We start from the raw sequence: 17,071 nt of genomic DNA, 5'->3' as shown, positions 1-17,071 counted from the left end.
CCCAAAGAGAGAGTGGTGCTATTTTTTCCCAAGATTTTATTTTTAAGTAATCTCCACACCCAATGAAGAACTCGAATTTGCAACCCAGAGATCCAGAGTCAAATCCTCTACCGACTGAGCCAGTCAGGTGCCCCTGAGAAGCTTTTTAATGAACATACAAAGCAGTTGGCTAACACAATTTCAAAACGTGTTTGCACTTTAGTTTATCAACTATGTTTTGCAGAGTGGGCAGGACTTATGTACTACCATGTGGTGGAAGAGCTGGGGAACCCCAGAAATCAAAGAGATAAAGGCTCTTAAAAAGTCGGTAAAAACAGAGTTTATCTGGGCCATGTGCAGAGTCCCTCTTATTTCGTACAAATCAAAACCACAATGAGATCCCACCTCACACCAGTGAGAATGGGGAAAATTAACAAGGCAGGAAACAACAAATGTTGGAGAGGATGTGGAGAAAAGGGAACCCTCTTGCACTGTTGGTGGGAATGTGAACTGGTGCAGCCACTCTGGAAAACTGTGTGGAGGTTCCTCAAAGAGTTAAAAATAGACCTGCCCTATGACCCAGCAATTGCACTGCTGGGGATTTACCCCAAAGATACAGATGCAGTGAAACACCAGGACACCTGCACCCCGATGTTTCTAGCAGCAATGTCCACAATAGCCAAACTGTGGAAGGAGCCTCGGTGTCCATCGAAAGATGAATGGATAAAGAAGATGTGGTTTATGTATCCAATGGAATATTCCTCAGCCATTAGAAACGACAAATACCCACCATTTGCTTCGACGTGGATGGAACTGGAGGGTATTATGCTGAGTGAAATAAGTCAATCGGAGAAGGACAAACATTATATGGTCTCATTCATTTGGGGAATATAAAAAATAGTGAAAGGGAATAAAGGGGAAAGGAGAAAAATGAGTGGGAAATATCAGAAAGGGAAATAGAACATGAGAAACTCCTAACTCTGGGAAACCAACAAGGGGTGGTGGAAAGGGAGGTGGGCAGGGGGTGGAGGTGACTGGGTGAGGGGCACTGAGGGGGGCACTTGACAGGATGAGCACTGGATGTTATGCTACATGTTGGCAAATTGAACTCCAATTTAAAAAAGAATCTGTAAAATAAAAAAAAAGAAAAACACACCTCGCCTGAACAGGGACTTGAACCCTGGACCCTCAGATTAAAAGTCTGATGCTCTACCGACTGAGCTACCCAGGCCCCGACAAAAGCACGGTTAATTTATTTTATAAATAACTAAATTCCGTGAACAACGTGGATTACCAGGAAAGGCAGGAGTGATCCAGGGTTTCAGGAACTTCGAGGGTCCTCCAAAAGTGTGGCTCAATGACCTGGGTCATCTAATCATTACGCGGATCGCGTAACCGTCGCAGTGTATGTTCACCCAGCAGCGGCTTCCCACGCACGACTCCAGGGAGAAGGCAGATTATTCCTAGTGTCAGTGATTGCCGAGGGGGATTCGCGGGTTTGGGCAGAAGGACCCCCGGAGACAGTGTTTACTCCGCAGATGGCTGAAGAGCCGAGGAGCAGGCTCGCTCACAGCAGGCGGGGGAAACCCGGCCCGGGCCATGACTTTTAGGAACGACGGGGGTCACCGAAGAGCATCTCCAAGAGGATGCAAGAGGAGGTGGAGAAAGAGGAGAAGGTTGTATGACCTTGGCCTCCGCCGGGGAATTAACTTTGGGCGTCCCCGTGGGGATTTTCCCAGTAGTTTCAGAAATGGAGTGTCTGGGTTCCTGAGGGCTACGGGGGCGGCTGGGGGAGGGTGCAAGGTCGCCTTTTGCTTTCTCCTCCACATTTCAAAGTGATCCAACTCATTCAGAGACGGGAATGGCCTGCAGTTGAGGAAACAGTGCTCGTGGCTCATCAAACATTTTTGGAGCCCAGTAGGGAGAGTCCATGGGGACAAAATCCCACTCCGAAGGAGGCAGCAGTGTTTAGTCCCTGGGGAGTTGCACCTGCCTCGCACAGTCCAAGCCAGGAGTTCTTATCGAGTCAGTGGTTGTTTTTTCATTAAGTTAAGACGTTATTTATTGGTTTTTCTATGCATGAAGACAAATGCAATGTTGACCAAATACGAAGAAAATAATGCGTAAACCTCATGCAGTACCCATGGTGCCAACTACCACGAAATAATGTGTGCTATTTTATTACATCAATGACACACAGAATTTCAGGAATTAAAAAAAATGGGACAACAAAAGGTGGCAGAAGGGGAGGAAGGTGAGGGGATGGGGTAACGGAGCGACGGGCATTAAGGAGGATACATGATGAGATGAGCGCTGAGTGTTCTATCACGTTGGCAATTTGAATTTAAATACAATTTTTAAAATAAAAAAATGAGACAATCACATTCCCGCGGATATGACTTTTAGTCACTTTGACTTAACCTACACGAGAAGCCAGCGCAGCGCGCCAGCTTGCTCTCAGGAAGCCAGCTGGAATACTGTAGAAGGGGAGTGAGGGGGCGTGAAAGCCCCTGGCCCCCGCCCCTATGCCGGAGCAGAGGGAAGCTAGGGGGACCGGGGGACCAGGGCGATCGCCACCTGCCCGGCGGGCGCAGCTCCCCGCGGCGCCCCCGCCCCCGCCTCCCTGCAGACCCCCCCCTCCACCTCCCGCGCGGCGCAGGCCGCAGCTCCCAGGCTGAGGGCGCTGCGGCGGAGCAGGCGTTCCCGGGCTGCGCAGCACAACTTTTGTGTGCGGCTCTAGCTCTCCCAGGGGGCTGAGGCGCCAGGTTCAACCTTCTGCTTCCTGCTTCCTGCGCTAGGCGTGGGTTCAAGTCTCATTTCTGACATGCTGCTGTCTTTACCCTGGCCGTGTCCAGGTTCTGCAACTTTTTAAGATTACATCACAACCTCCTTTTAGGCAGCAACACCGAATCTTGTCCAGCCTCCCTATGACTACCTGCATTTCACCGTCCCTAAGCCGCCTCTGCCTGCCCTTTCTCCCTCCTTCCTTCCTTCCTTTCTTTTTCTTTCTCTCTTCCCTTAGATATTTATCATGTTAATAAATACCTATATGGAATAATAGCAATATATCAATATTAAAATGTACATCTTGGGCAGCTCCGGCGGCTCAGCGGTTTAGTGCCACCTTCAGCCTGGGGCATGATCCTGGAGACTCAGGATCGAGTCCCGCCTCTCGCTTCCTGCAGGGAGCCTGTTTCTCCCTCTTCCTCTGTCTCTGCCTTTCTCTGTGTTTCTCATAAGTAAATAAAATCTTTTTTAAAAATGGAGATCTGGGGATCCCTGGATGGCTCAGCTGCTTAGCGCCTGCCTTTGGCCCAGGGCATCCTGGAGTTTCGGGATTGAGTCCCACGTCAGGCTCCCGGCATGGAGCCTGCTTCTCCCTCCTCCTGTGTCTCTGCCTCTCTCTCTCTCTCTCTCTCTCCCTCTCTGGCTATCATAAGTAAATAAATCTTTTTTAAAAAAATATAGATCTTACCATAGAGGAGATGAGGTTTCTAAGCTCCTGTTTCCAGTATTTTAACTGTTTTGAGAGAACAAGTGGCAGATGTCCTGAGCATTATTCCACCCGTCTCCTATGTGTCCTCTCACTCTCCAGCATCTTTTTTTCTTTTCCTACCCACTTTCTTCTTTTCCTTCTTGCAGACCTTTCCCCATCACTTCTGAGGGCGTAGGCTGTGAAGAGTTTGGATGTGATCTATTCTGTGGCACAGGATCATCTAGAGGCATGTGAAAGGTGGAAGGGTTAGAATAGTGGTTCTCAACCACGGTGATTTGCACCTGTCCCACCCTCCATGGACACTTGGTAATGTCTGGAGTTACATCTGATTCTGTATATACATCTGATTGTGTATATTTAAATACATACATAGACAGAGTAAGCTTCATTTAAAAAGCAGTCTACAAACGATTTAAAAAAGTATGAGATAGTCTTTTTGAATTTGTTTATTTATAGGAAAAGAACATACAAATCCTTGTATGAAAATATGTGTAAAATAGAAAAATTGGAGTTTTTTTTTTTTTTTTTGCAAAATTAGAGTTATTTGTACCAACTTAATCAAAGTTCTTTTCTAATTGTCAAAACATTCTGTTACCTCTTTGTACTCCTGGTATATCTTTAAATAATTTTAAGAAAATTTACTTACTTTGGGGTAGCCCAGGTGGCTCAGCAGTTTAGTGCTGCCTTCAGCCCAGGGCCTGATCCTGGAGACCCAGGAGTCCCACGTCAGGCTCCCTGCATGGAGCCTGCTTCTCCCTCTGCCTGTCTCTCTCTCTCTTTCTCATGAATAAATAAATAAAATTTTAAAATTTTACTTATTTTTAAGTTTCTAAAAATCACTGCTATTGTGTTGTTGTGGTTTTTGCATGTTATCTGTTTAACATGCCTTGTTTTTACAAAATTATGACTTGTGTTTATGTTTTGTTTCTCATGGCAATTCATCTTGACTTGATTTTCTCAAGTTAGGCCCTAAATTCAGAGTAGTAAAAACCATGAAGATGTCTTTTATGACTGAATTCTTTAGGTTTCCTAGAATGTTATTTCCGAATAACACCAAGATTTGTTCTTCTGCTTTAGATAAAAGGAAGAATAATAGAAATAATTGGGTTTGCTTTGTCATTTTTCAGACTTTAACTCAGAAATATTATAAGAATTATTTTATTTAGCAAGTTTAGGATTAAAAAAAAAGACTGCAATTCAAAAGCGAACACCTTCCTGAGTTAACCTTCTTGGGCTGCTATAACAACACAAACTGAATGGCTTAAAAACAGAAATTTATTTCACAGTTCTGGAGGTTAGTTGTCCAAAATCAAGATGTTGGCAGAGTTGTTTCCTTCTGTGGGCTGTGAGGGAGAGATTTGTTCCAGACCTCCCTCCTTGGCTTGTAGATGGCCATTTTCATGTTCATATGGTTATTTCTGTCTATCTCTTCATATCGTCTTCCCTCTATGCATATATGTCTCTGCATCCTAATTTTCCCATTTCAAACAGACACGAGTCATATTGGATTAAGGGTCATCCTAATGACCTGAACTTAATCTAATTAATTACACCTGCAACGACCCTTTTTCCTAATAAGGTCACATTCTGAGGTGCTGGGATTAGACATCAACCTATGAATTTGGGCGGTGAGGCACAATTCAATTTCATAACAAGAAAGTAAAATATATTAATATAAATACACTTCAATGATCTTTTACTTCTCATCTTATGGAAAACATATTGATGGTCAAGCATAAAGAGGTATAAAAATTGTCTATAAAGTAATGGTCAATCAAGGACAATCATAGTATAGTTTATAGTGTAAAACAGAGGTCCTGGAGATTTGTCAACATCCTCAGTGTTTACAGTATGTTTCTGCATACAGGATAGTCTTTAACTCCACTCCACAAATTATTTGTTGTACCACAGGAAAGGATACCTCTATCTTCCATTCTGCTAATGCTGATTAACTGAATACCTTAGCTGGGGCTATAGTCTTACTACTATTCCAAAGATAAGCGGACTACAATCTTAAATGAGAATTGGTAAGACATTATTAAAGGTAAAGCCAAGGATGTTTCTGATGCTTATCTGACACTGTCATCCTCTCAAAACTGTAAAGACACTAAAAATCAAGCCTCAATACCTCTTTACATATTCTAAAATTAATTTTATTCCACTGTACCAAAAAACAGATATAAAAATGTTTATAAAAACAATGCATATAAAAATGTGTATTTGTGTATATGAAAATGTGTATAAAATGCATATAAAAACAATTTTCGTATGGATCAAAGCATTTTCTTGTCAAAAAGCCACAATTTTAGTGATAGCAAAAATGTTGTTTGACTCATCTTTCCTACCTGGTGAAATCTGCATTACTTATTTAGTGATGTATATTCTATTACCCAGAATTGTTACTAAAGAGTTTCGTAGAGTATTAATGCTAACTCAAACTCTTCATTGCCTGCACCATCTTTGCTCTTCAAGTAAGACAGAAAGAATAAATCTTTCTATCATTTTCTTTCTCAGTGTGATAGACCAGATCATTTCTATCATCCATATATTTGATATTTGATTTATCAAATATCAAACATAAGCTTGCCAAACCTTCAGAAATTCTTAAACTTCCCTTAGCCTAAAGTATTATTTTGGCCTATAACAGTGAGATAAACTCTGGGTGTCCATTGACTTTCTACCTACAAATCAATGACCAAATATCATGAATCGGAGAATGCTGCCTCTAGACTTGGTCTCTGCCTTATCACAGAGTATCACAGCTAAATATCACAAAAGGCATACACAGAACACAGTCTCATATTCAACAGGTACCAGAAATATTTCTACAACATCCTCTGAAATACCTTATTGTGTTTTAAATCCCAACCTGAAATCAAGAAGTTGTCAGGTACACTGTGGTGGGCATTTGACGGGATGAGCACTGGGTGTTATTCTATATGTTGACAAATTGAACACCAATAAAAAATAAATTTATATTAAAAAAAGAAGTTGTCAGGTCGAAAAAAGGAGATCTAATCATTTGCTGTTTATAGAATATACATTTTAAGAGATAGACGCTGAGAAGCCTGGAGGCAGTATCAATGACATGTGTCAGGCAATATATCAAGAGATCTGTTTCACCTAGTCCTAGCTATAGTAAAATTTTTTATTTTATTGTTTTTTAATTTCCCATATTAAAGTTTATCAGTGATTATTTATTTATTTAGGATCTACCTTGAATATGCAAATACACGAAAATAATATAATTGAAAATCAAGTTGGGAATGTAAGCAGTGACTACATCTCTTTCGCTTATTACTAGATATTTAAAATATAGCTTAGAGACTAACATATAGTAGATGCTCATCAAAAGTTTTTAAAAAGATTTGATACATTTATATATTACAATATGATTGCTATTGTAGTGATAAATTAGTACCTTTATCGTTTTACATAATTATCGTTTCTTTTTAGTAGTTGGAAAAATTAAATTCTGGTCTTTTAGCAAGTTTTATTATAATATAATACTGTGTTTCTCCCCAAGTGCTGAGGTGTTATGGGGACATTAGAGCAAGTTCCAGCACCCAGGGTGCCTGCCCCCATCCAAACTGAGAAGATGCCGATGGAATTTCTTAGGAAGCCATCCTTGATCTCTTTGTGATTTCCCGCTGAATTCTGCAGGGTACTGCTCTTCTCCAAGAGAATCCTATTCTTTTCCCCATTTTCTGCCACACAAGTGTGGTCTTTGTGTTGCTCTCCTGGCGCGGAAGCCAGGGGCCATCTCTCCCACAGTGGACTCAAATCCAGGCACCTCACGCTTCCCCTCCAGGAAAGTATCACCAGACCCTTCTGTCAATTAGTCACTTTTACTATAATTTCACTTTCCTAAGCAGGGCATGAAACTGGTATAAGATGAAGTTATGGCCTAGAACCCCAGCATGAATAGGACCAACTGCCAAAAAGTGAGCAAAAGCCTCAAGCCATTTTCTTTCTCAGTGTGATAGACCAGATTTCTTGTGGCTGTCCCCTCTGTGACTGTTTGTCTTTGGACCCCAGAGGTGAGCAGGCACATTTCCATTTCCATGCCTGCTTGTTTTTGCATTCTCACTGCACCAGCACACCTATCTATCCACTGACCCATTTGCAGTTGCTTTAAAGTTCTTTCTTTTTTTAAGATTTTATTTATTTGTTCATGAGAGATACAGAGAGAGAGGGAGGGACACAGGCAGAGAGAGAAGCAGGCTCCTTGCAAGGAGCCTGATCTAAGACCCTGGGATCATGACTTGAGCCAAAGGCAGATGCTCAACCACTGAGTCACCCAGGTGCCCCTGCTTTAAAGTTCTAAGCTGGAAATCCTGGGGTCCAGTAACAGCTCTGTGTACATACTGTAGGGCTGAGAGGGACACTTCAACTTAGAGAGTGACAGAATCCACTTGTCCCCCACCCCAGGTTTCCAAGGATGATTTAATCCCCAATTCTCCCTGATATCTGGCTTTCTGATTCTTTCTTCTCCTGCTGTCATCTAAAGAGTCAAGGCCTGATGTCCTACAGAGAAATCCCATGCCTTCATTTGTGAATCTAACCGCTTGGTGAAACCAAAAAAGTGGCCATATTTGCTCCATGGTGGTTTATGGAATAGAGCTCATCTACACATATTAAACTAAACCGGTCAAAATTGGATTTCATTCCAGTGAGAGCAGGGAAACTGGACTGAAAGCAGTCTGAGGAAGGATTTTTTCCCCCATCCTCTGCGTTATTCCCCCCACTCTGTTATGCATGTGCCCTGAAAGGACTCTCCCCATTTGGCAAGAGAAGGGCTTACTGGTCTGGGGCCACCAGGGGGGTGAAGACAGCACTCTCAACCTCAGTTGCTGGAGACCTTCTGGATGGGACTTCTGTACTGACTTATAAAGGGCGATGTTCTTGCATATAAAAGGCAATAAAGGTGGTGAGGATGCACATAGAGAGACATGAAGACAGAAAGACGAATTTCCAGCTGGACATCTAGGCAGTGCCTTTGGCTCTTGTTTCTGTCACATGTCGTGTGCTTGTGCTGATCTTTGAAGATGTCTAATCTTGATGTCAATAGTTTAGCATTAGCAAAATAGCCTTTGATCTTCATATCAGGTCTGAAAATAAAAAATGATATTGTTAAATCATGAGAAAATTATTCGAGACTGGTAAGGTATCAATACATGAGAATGGCCTGTAAACCTTCCATTAAAAGTAGCAGATACAAATATGGAGCAGGCATTTGAGGTTAACAGTTTATAGGAAAAACTTAATAACCTTAAAAACCAGGAAGTGCTCAGAGTCATTGATTATATGAGAGATTAGAGCTCAATGTGGCATCACTTTACAACTCTTAGGTTGCTAAGCTTATTAATGCCACAGATAGGTTTTTGTGGCTACTCAGTTTTGTGGAAAATGCATGCCTCCTGGATAGCAATCTGGTGCCAATCAACCCAATCAAGATATATGTAACATGGTCTCTAACTTCTATGTCTATTGGGATATATCCAAGGAAGATTTTGCCCAAGTCCCTGAAGGGGTGTGTATGAGGATGTTTGGATGGAGTTACTTGTAGAGTCAGGAACTAAGAGGGCACCTTCTTGGAATCATTTAAAAAGATAAATTATGGTAGATGCACCCGAGGAGCTATTGCTCAGTGTGGGAAACAGGCCTGCTGAATCATAAATAGATCATGAAAAGAGGCTGTTAATATATGATCCCAAGAAATTCATCCCATGACGTGACAAAAAGAAGTTTCTACGTATAGAAGAACAGTAAGTCTGAACGCAGGTTACAACCAACTGGAACACCAGTGTGGACTGTTCATCACACTTGAAACTTCTTTGTGCACTCTATATGGGAAGGATATTTGTTAGAAGTTATTTTCAGCCTGCCTCTTTGTATTACCCAACTTATCTAATGTAGAGATGTCTCTCTGGAACATGTAGGGTTAAGCAATGCACCTAATAAAAACAGCAGCCTTTATGAGCTCGGGACCTTCGAGGCTTTGCATTGGTCCCTGATCCCCACACTACTTTGTGTCTGTCTCTTCTTTTAATCCTCAGGCTCATTGCACTTTCAGTTCCTGATCCTTCCAAGCTAGACTTGGAAGCAACAGCTCAGCATTCAAGTGATATATAAATAAAATAATGATGGTTATGGAAAAAGTCAGAAGTAGAATGATGTGTATATAAAGTATAATTTTTGTAATACAAAAAGGATATGCACAAAATATTATTGCATATCCTATAAGAAAACTTGTGATATTCGAAGGTACTAAAATGTAAACAATAGTTTAGAATGGCTCCCTATGAGGAAAAATGATATAGAGAGTAGAATATGTAGATAAAAAGAAATAAAAAAAAAGAAATCAATGATTTGATTAAGACAGTCCTTAAACAGACCCATGTATAGATCAGATAATCTAAAAATCAAACAAAAGTACTATAAAATGTTGAAAATAATTGGTGTTCTCTCTGGCACATTATTTTTTAAGTGAAAATTATATTTCCATCCCTGAAGGATTAACAGCTAGGGGAGTTGTCCTCTGGAAATGAGGAAGCCAGAAAAAAATGTATGAAATAACCACTAGAAAACAGACTAGAAAACAGACTTTAGGAGACAGTGCAGGACTGTGATCCTTGAGGGAAAGTAAGCAGTGAAGGTGAGTCTGTGATTGTGCTAGTCAGGAAAATTTTGAAGAAGAAAAAGATAGTGGTGTTAACCATACCGGTTACCAAGACTTATTAGAAAACTCATCCAATTAAGTGCATCCATTGTTGATGCAGGGATAAACAAAGAAAACATGCAATGGCATAGAGAATCCAGAAATCATCCACATATGTGTAAATTTCGTGTTAGACAAAAGTGGCATTTCAGCTACAGTAAGACATGGTAATTTACTGAGAAATCTATGCAGGAATAAATAGGGGTTAGAGGCTGTGAAACCATCACCTCATTCCATTGCCTGACTTGCTAAACATGTGATAATATATTAAATGGGGAGTGTGTACTGGGTGATATTCTAAGAAGGTTAATCATCACATTAGCTGATCACAGTGAAAGGATGTGTCATTGCCAAATTGTTGTACAAGTTGAGGAGAAGAAAACCCACCAAACCACATGATATGGTTCAAGAAGAAGGCTTTATTGAAGATTTATGAGCCCATGTTCAACAAGCAGAGGTAGAGGTCAACAATTCTCCCTTTATAGCCCATAGAAGTATGCCAGATGCAAGCACTGCTAGAAATACAATGGGACTGTGGTCCTTCTGTTTCTTTCCCTTATGGCAGCATATGTTTATATATGTGTGCATAATTTCTGAAGGATGGGAAAGCAACCAACGTGAAGGGCACTACCTATGGTGCTTTCACAGCTGAATAGTAGCTGGGACTCCCTAGAAGGTTAAACCAGGTTGCTTGGTCTCTGGCCCACTGCCTCAAGGTCACCATGCCAGAGAAGAGCTTTCCAAAGTCCCCAACCCAGTGACGTTCTGTCCTGTGCAAAGCTAAAAGGACAGGTAGAAACACGTAAGTATCAGGCACAGTGGAGCCCTGTTATCAAGTGGGTTGATTCTGGGCTTAGAGATCCTGTGGTTCCTGGGGAAGGATGTTGAGCCTGCTTCCTTTTAACTGTAACTTAGATTTTGGATCACAGTGTTGGGAACAGAAGTGCCCGTGCAGGGACGTACACGAGGAGAGCTGACACGTGTTCAGATTACAAGGGACATATTTTCTCAAGCCCTTATCTGAAAAACTCATTTGTAGTTAAGTGTCACTGGCTTCTGTCTTCCTCTGTGGTGACAGGAATACTTTCTTCTTTATATTCTCACAAGAGGTCCTTTGCTCCTGCCACAACCTAACAAACAGATATTTCAGCTCATTTGAAGCTTGAAAACACTTGAATTGATAGTTCATTTTGCAAAACACTGTGCTTTGGAATTAATCCTAACTATAGAAAAACATTTCATGTACAAAACCAATTATGGTATTTAAAAAATGGACCACAATAACATAGATGTCCAACAAGGGGGAATATTTAACTAATCTGAACAATGGAACATTAGAAAGCCACTAAAATGACATTTGGAAAGTTCCTGGGGAAAAAAAGCATTGATGATATAATATTCAATTAAATTAGTAAAGTACAAAATTGAGAAAGATAAAAGTAGCCCCTGCCAGGTGGGAGCTGACCTGGTGTTATCAGCTGGGACTTGATGTTCTTTTGTTGAACATGAACAATTTCACAGAATGCAGATGTCAGACAAGACCATTCAGTGATCATGATGGATCAAGATGAAAATAAGATCACACTGCCATCATTTCTGAACACAAGTATAAACATGAAGCACACACAAAAACAGACAAAAATACTGTTAGGCCACAAAAATGACCCCAATTCTCCTCATTTTGTCCAGTATGAGTGACGACAGCTTCTTTACCAATCATAGTTTTAGCATTGCTCTGTTCTTCCTTCTTTCAGGATAGGACTTATTAAGCTACCCAATCACAGTATCTCCCTGCTTCCAGACAGTATCCACTGCAGAACAGCCCCGCTTCTTAGAATCCCCCAAATCACCTAACACAAGAAAAAATCCTTCTAACACCCTCTTACTGAGATTCACCCAGGGGTCCCCGTGGTGTGTGCTCTTGATTGCTACAGGAGTAATAACCCATCTTGTTCAGCTGCTTATGTATTCCTGGTAGTTTTTGTCTGGAAGATATTAGCACAATTTATGTTTTGAATGACCTCAACTACTCCTATTTTTTTCTTTGCACTCAAAATACTGGGGGGAGGGGACCCAACTCTCTGTCTCTCTGTCTCTCTCTTAAGCTCACCCACTCTCATATCCCAAGAGTTTACTTTTTGCTTTAATAAACTTCCCACTTCTGTTACTCAAAAAAAAAAAAAAATCCTGGGGGATGAGGGAAAAAGAAGATATATCCAACTACTGCTACTGCTAGTTTCTGGAAGGTAGGATTGTGGGTTCTTTGTTTTCTCCAACCCTCTCCATCCCAGTATGAGACAGTCCTCATTACCCAAGATTCTTCCAATCAAGAGGGAGAAATATCTACTTGGCACAAAAAAGATGAATTCTCTTCACGTAGATTCAAGGACTTTGGTGTTGAATGTTCCTTAATAGTCCCTGTTATATGGACTCTCTTTTTCAATGTCCTTCACAATGACATGGGCCTTGAGTTTGTTTCTTGACTAATTGATGCTAGTTGGAGGTTTGCAGAATTCATGGAGGCTTCTGTATGCCACTAACCGGCTGACATTTAATTAGACCTTTTTTAAAAAAGATTTTTATTTATTTACTCATGAAAGACTCAGAGAGAGAGACAGAGACGCAGACAGAGGGAGAAGCAGGCTGCATGCAGGGAGCCCCATGCAGGACTCCATCCCAGAACCAGGATCATGCCCTAAGCTGAAGGCAGACGCTCAACCGCTGAGCCACCCAGGTGTCCCTTAGTTAGACCTTAAGAATTATTTTACATTCATACTCTGATGAAGAACTCTTTGGGGATTATCGTGTTAATAACAAAAAGTTACAACTTAAAAAAAATGTTTCGGGAAAGCTCAAGACAAAGGTGTGCCCCAAAAATATTCCAATGGAGAGAGGCAGAAAAATAATTATTTAGAATATGTCATACACTCTTTTAAAGCAAATAGTGGGAAATTTTCCAAAGAGTGTCAGTGAGGCCTGCTTACTTTCCATGACCACATTCCTTCTGTTTATAAGTGAGGTTTATCTTTTCTGAATATAAATACAAGGAAAATATTTGATCTTTAATTAGATCTAGCCCCCAACCCATTCCCAGTGTTACCCGAATTGAATAGAATTCTATTTAAAGAACACTTTTGTTACTTCTGGCTAAATTTAATGTGTTAAATCCAAGCAATTATCTCAGCTTTCTCAGGAGCATCATACCCATCAGCTTTCACCTCTTGCCCGTTGACACTTAGCCGGTCAGGAAATGGGGACCCATCTATCTGGCATGTACACTTAACCATTTTGTTCTACATCAATCCTGTAGAGCCTCTGAAAATTCTGCTGAAGGAAGCAGGAAGTTACAAATGTAAAAAGGAGAACAGAAAATGAATGCATTGTGTTTGTTGGTTACATTTAAAGAAAATGGGCCCTTGCATTGGCCAAAGCCAAACAAAGCCAAATCAGGTAATCCATTTGTTTTAGGGAGCAGCTAGCATCTCACAGGGAATGAAACTTCTATACCTATAGGTTTCTTTTAATCCGTGCAGAAAGTGAACGTGAGTTGGTATTTGCCAAGTACTTTCTTGAACCCAGCGAGATGAATAGGTTGGGTACTGGCCTCGGACGGAGCTTGGGGACACCGAGTGAGGAGACCCAGATGGTTTGCAGCATCGGGTCTCTCTCCCTGCACGGTGGAGACAAATCAGCGACAGTATTTCCTTCCGTGAAACCTGCAGCGAGGACGCTGGCCTGGGAGTTCTAGCAGAAGGGTTGCTCCCGGGCAGGCCGTAACCTGTGGTTACCCTACTCCCCCTGGGGGCAGAGTAAACTTGGTCCCAGTTTCCGAATCCCCAGCACCCAGCTAGCTCCCAGGTCACCCGCATGGGAGGCGGCGGTAGTTTATAAATCTACCTCAACTTGTTGAAAACAAAGATGCTTGTAGGGAGCACTCTCGTCTCCATGCTCCTAAATGTCAGGGGGTGCGCGGAGCGTTTGACCCCCCTCCCCAAGCCTTCATTAACCTGCGGATTTTTGCCCGATTCACTAAACACCAGGAATCTTGTCCACACAGTAATCTTACCTGTAGATCTACCAAATTTCTTCTGTGCTTTTAAGACACCATCACGCAGCTGTAGCTGTGGCCGAGTGGTTAAGGCGATGGACTAGAAATCCATTGGGGTCTCCCCGCGCAGGTTCGAATCCTGCCAGCTACGTTTGAGCTTTTTGTCCTTCCTGTTCCTGGAGGAGAGGCCGCCTTTGTTCCCAACTTGACCTTCCTCAGTGTGGGGTTGGGTATGCTTCTTGTCTAAATGTCTCCTGTTCTTCTGCCTGGTAAAACCCCACTGCCGCTGTGCTGCACAGGAATCAGAGTGAGTACAATCACTTTCTCAAAAAGTTTGCACCAAGACACCTGTGCCCACATTTTGCAAAATCTTAGGATGTCTCTGAGTTTTTTCTTCCCCGAACCCTGCTCTAAGTAAGCTATTTTGAAATGAGACAATTTGGTGAAAGTATCCCTCAGATAAATTGTAGAGGTTATTTATGCCATTAAATGAAAACTATTTTTATTTTAATTTAGAAATTTATCATAGAATAAAATTGGAGTTTTGAAAGCATATGCATATTTTCATGTAACCAACTGCCATAATCGGGATACAGAACAGCTGTGTCAGTTCATAAACTTTCCTTCTGTTACCATTGGAAGACACTTCCCAATCCTATGCAATAACTGATGGCCACATACATTTTCTGTCCCTATAGTTTGGCCTTTCTGAGAATGTTATAGAAATTGAATACAGGTTTTATATGGGTGAGGATGTAAAATGGCATGGCCACTCTGGAAAATAGCTTGGCAGTTTCTTACAAAATCAAACATGAAACTACTCTATGATTCACCAACTGCACCCTTCATTTCCAGAGAAATGCAAACTTATGTTTATTGAAAATATGTGAGGTGATGGATGTGGTGGCTAACATTATTGCAGTAATCATTTTGTAATATATACATATATCAAATTATTACATTGTATATTTTAAACTTATGCAGTGTTAGATGTCAATTATATCCCAATAAGGCTGGAAGAAATTAAAAATAGAATTGCCAAAAGAAAAAATAGAATTGCCATATGACCCAACAATTCCATTTCTGTGTATATCCCAAAAGAATTAAAGACATAATCTAAACAGATATTTGTACACTCACTTTGATAGCATTATTCACAATAGCCAAAAGGTAGAAACAACTCAAGTGTCCATCAGTGGATGGATGGTTAAACAAAATGTGGTTAATTCCTAATTTCATATAATGAATGCTTAGATCATTATTCTTAGGCATTTATTTTGTGTATGTGTATGTAAGACTATCCCTCTAAGTACACTTCTAGCTGCACAGTACATGAGTAGTAGTGATATGTATTATTTTTATTATTTATTTCAAAATAATTCTTAATTTAAATTGTGACCTATCCTTTGAACCATAAATTACTTAGAAGCATATTTATTATTTTGTAAACAAAGATAATTTTTCATTTTCATGTTTCGACTTCTGGCATAATTGTGTTGCTATGAAATAATTGCATGTATCCAGCCCTGTTGTTTTCAGAGCCTTGCTTTGTGGCCTGGTAAAATGTCAAATTTGAGATAATTTCATCTGTGTTTAGAAAAGGTTTGAATCCTGAAGTCGATACATGCACTATTCTCTCTATATGTATATGGATTGCATTATTTTGTTTTATGGTTATCTTTCCATTTATGTTTTCTTTTTCTTTTTCTTTTTTTTTTAAAGATTTTATTTATTTACTCATGAGAGACACAGAGAGAGAGGCAGAGACATAGGCAGAGGGAGAAACAGGCTTGCTGCAGGGAGCCCAATGTGGGGCTTGATCCCAGAACTCCGGGATCACACTCTGAGCCGGAGGCAGACACTCAACTGCTGAGCCACCCAGGTGTCCCTCTATTTATGTTTTCTATTAGGTTTTTAGAGAGGTACATTGTGTAAAATGGTCCCTCTATGATTGTGGTTATATCTGTGTCTCTTTTCACTTTCATCACTGCCTGGAATTTTTTCTCCATTTCTTAATCTTTCAGAAGCAAGACATTCCGGATAAAGTATGGTTTATGTAAGAACTATGATTTGGAGCTACAGGGTGTTACCTCCAACTGAACAACTGCAACAAGAAAAGCCTAGAAAAAATGTTTAATTTACAGAAGCTTTAGCATTACCTATTGAGACCTAAGAGAAGTATTGTTATTTAGAAATACTTCTACATGTTTCCTCCCTCAAAAGAACTGAGGAAACTGTAATTCGAATATAATTGTTCTCATGGGAAACTCAAGATAAAGGTTGAAGAAAAGTTGCAGTAGAGATTCAGATCTTCCTCTGCTTAAAAAATGAGCCTGGTTCTACCCCCAGGGCCTGACCCAGATTTGTCTAACTCTAGTAAGAAACAGACAACCAGAACTGGTTTGATCAGAATCTCAGCTTTAGGCATTGGTTCCCTTTTGCCTCTTAATGTACATGTAGAGATTAGTAAGTCATGCAGTCTGAACCTTAAGGAGGATGTTTCGGTGGCAGCTTTATCTGATCTTACTTGAATAATTTCATTTAATGGTTACAATTAGGCTACATGATATGAAGGAAAAACCTAAATGCAGGGAATTCTTAGCCTGGGGCAGAGTCTTTAATAATTTTGTGAATTCCCTGGAGTGGTTTGTGCAGGTGATGTGTTTGTGTCTAGGTTCATCTTTGTGTGAGAGGGTGTGTATGCTTCCATTCCTTATGCCATGGGGTGCTACACCAATAAAGGTTTTAGAAGTATTCCCCAATAACTTCAGAAGCCATTAAAAAGAGACAGAAGAAATTGTCTTTATTTTCTTGCTTTGAGAAATGC

General features: G+C 40.7%; 2 non-coding genes across 2 annotated transcripts; one reads left to right on the top strand and one right to left on the bottom strand.

Annotated features, from left to right (window-relative positions):
* Positions 1 to 1,137: 1,137 nt before the first annotated feature.
* On the bottom strand, positions 1,138 to 1,210 carry TRNAK-UUU (transfer RNA lysine (anticodon UUU)). Its single transcript has one exon. It is a non-coding gene; the product is annotated as a tRNA-Lys (tRNA).
* A 13,103-nt stretch (positions 1,211 to 14,313) lies between these two features.
* Positions 14,314 to 14,395, top strand: TRNAS-AGA (transfer RNA serine (anticodon AGA)). The gene has a single exon. It is a non-coding gene; the product is annotated as a tRNA-Ser (tRNA).
* Positions 14,396 to 17,071: the final 2,676 nt, after the last annotated feature.

This window comes from Canis lupus, chromosome 35, assembly GCF_003254725.2.
Source record: "Canis lupus dingo isolate Sandy chromosome 35, ASM325472v2, whole genome shotgun sequence".
Lineage (NCBI taxonomy): Eukaryota > Metazoa > Chordata > Mammalia > Carnivora > Canidae > Canis > Canis lupus.
The sequence above is the reverse complement of the archived record's forward strand: the minus strand, read 5'-3'. Positions and strand labels throughout refer to the sequence as shown.